The sequence below is a fragment of the Perkinsus marinus genome (genome assembly GCF_000006405.1).
Source record: "Perkinsus marinus ATCC 50983 genomic scaffold scf_1104296956600, whole genome shotgun sequence".
Lineage (NCBI taxonomy): Eukaryota > Perkinsozoa > Perkinsida > Perkinsidae > Perkinsus > Perkinsus marinus.
In genome coordinates, this window is record NW_003207414.1 from 45,945 (window position 1) to 48,531 (window position 2,587).

Sequence of the window (2,587 nt, forward strand, 5' to 3'; positions counted from 1 at the left end):
TCGAGGGCCCTTCTTGTGCTCGCATTGAAGTGCCGTGGTATCGAAAAGGTCTTCTGACCCATGGCTATGTTGAACTTGATGTTGTCGATTCGTCTGTTCTTAACTTCACGTATTGGTCATATAATTCCACCATCAATGCTGTGACGGTTGCTGATAATTTTCAAGTCCGTAAAGCTCAATAGTCGTTCTGGGTCTGTAGGGTCATTGTCTGCTACATACACTGGGTTCACCCTCTCTGTGGGATCTTGACCAGCGTGGTTTTGCAGGAGCCGTTCTGGTGTTCAAATCGATGTTTAATCTCTCTCTTTTATTCTTCCGATGGCGTAGTATTATAATTCTCATCACGAGCATATCGCATCAGGCGTATAGTTGACTGCGATGACCCTTACATCTTAAGAATAATAACTTGCGTTGTACCACAGGAGTCCCACATGGTGTATCCCAAGCCGTACAGTTCAAATTCGGCACTTTTCAACTCAGACAATCGGTGAATGCGTTTCACGATTTTCGGGCAGTTCAATTCCGGACAGTTGAAACTGGGGCAGAAACCGGCGACGAAGCCGTACCAATTCGGACAGTGGAAACTGATGCATTGGATTCCTCGCTCACCCTTCGGGCAGTGCCAGCTGAGGCAGTACTAAGCGATCCACTCGGCCAACTCAAGGACTGGGTATAGTTAAACGAAACTTCACAAGTATCATCACGATATCATTCAATTATCGATATCACACAATTGTGTGCTCTCGTCAACAAAAAGACTTCACACGTTAGTCATTTATTCAATGCTCAGTCATAGATATCGCTCACGGTGATGAACACTTCATCAGAGGATAGGGTGGAAGCTTGTTGATTCTCAGGCTGAGCTACCTCACCAGGGGACTTGCTCCTTTCAAGAGTAGCGCTACAGCTCCGGAGATACTGTATGTATTTCTCATCCGCTAATCTGATGGGCGTCGCAGCCCCACACTTGCCGCCGTACTCCGGGAACGTCGCAGCACATGCTCTCTCCAAGGTACCCTCAGTGTTCTTTCTATTGGTGGTGACTTTACGACAGCATCGCCTTGCTCTATTCTGGAGAACATCCTAGCGAACTCGTCCACTATGATATGTAAAATATAATAGAAAGTAGGAGTCGAAGTAACACACAGAGAATTTAATGTGTGGTGGAATGCCTCGCAAAATTTACAGAGATTACCAGTTAAAGAGAGCTGCTGCCCAGTGGTACAAGCAAAGACTTATGATGGTCTGTGGCATTAGAGCTTGTTGGGCTCGATTCATGCCACTTTCGAAATCAAGAATCACGTGTTCAATGTTGAGGCCATCTCCAAAGAGATCGCGGCATTTCTCATCAAGTAAATACGAAAAATCCACATAAATTTGCTCAGTTTTCGCTTGTAAAAAACACAGAATAGCTGGCGAACCATAATTACTCTTCTTCACATGAATCCCGTACAATTGGCGGAACAAACTGGAGGAACATTTGAAGGTGCCATCACAGTAGATTTTGACTCCACCCAAAGTGAAGTTTCAGATTCTCACGAGTGCCGAGACAAATGAATCTATTTCCCCGGAAGACAGTGTCGAACAGTAGTACAGTACTACTAGTACACTAGTACTACTAGTACTAGTGACGAGAGCTTAATCGCCATGTAACGGTCGTAGAAGTTGATCAGGAACAAGACAAGAACAACGTACAAAATTTAGTACGGCTTTTTGGCGTAATGGTCAGACATGCTGATTAAGATTCTGGAGGTTGTGAGTCCGATCCCTCGCAGATCCAATGCGAGTAGCCAATTGGGAGGGCGCGCGCGGAGCGCGCGCGATTTTTTTTACTATACGGGGTGTTCAGAGAATTCCGCCGGAATCCATTCCAGAAAGTATTCTTAGAATCGATTCTTAGAATCGATTCCTGGATCGTGTTCAGAGGATTCCATTCCCAAATATTCCGGAATGTATTCTGGAATCGATTCCGAAACGCGTTCAACGAATCGCGCTCTCAGAATGAGTTCTCAGAATCTATTCTGGAATGGAAACCTTAATTTTTCGTAACTTGCAACTCTTCGCTCCGCCCACAAAGCACTCTGAACTTCCTTCGCCCGCAAGCGAAGGCGGAACTTAGCTATCTGGTTGGACTTCGTAAGGCAAGCTGAGCAAGGTAGATGAAGTGGTCAAGATTAAGTTGATTAACATACATTTTACATTGCGTATTCGTTTTACAGTAAAACGAATACGCAATGTAAAATAGTAAAACTTTTACTAATGTCATCGAGGCTTGAGTACAAGTCCGCTCGAGGAAAATCACGGTACTTTGTACAAAACGAGTTTCACGACTTGTGCGAATCTGTTGATTTGTTATCGAACGTGGTAGCCTCCCGCGCGCCACAAAATTCTCGGAAAGGAATTTTTGCATTCTGAGATTTCGCTTTCTGGAACGTGTTTCAGAATGCATTCTAAAGTTTTCTGAACACGTTCGGAATCTATTCTGGAACGCTTTCCAGAATGTGTTTGGGGGGCTGTTCTCTGAACGCGATTTTGGTGTTTTGCATTCTGGAATGTGTTCTGAGTTTCGGAATGGGTTCTCTGAACA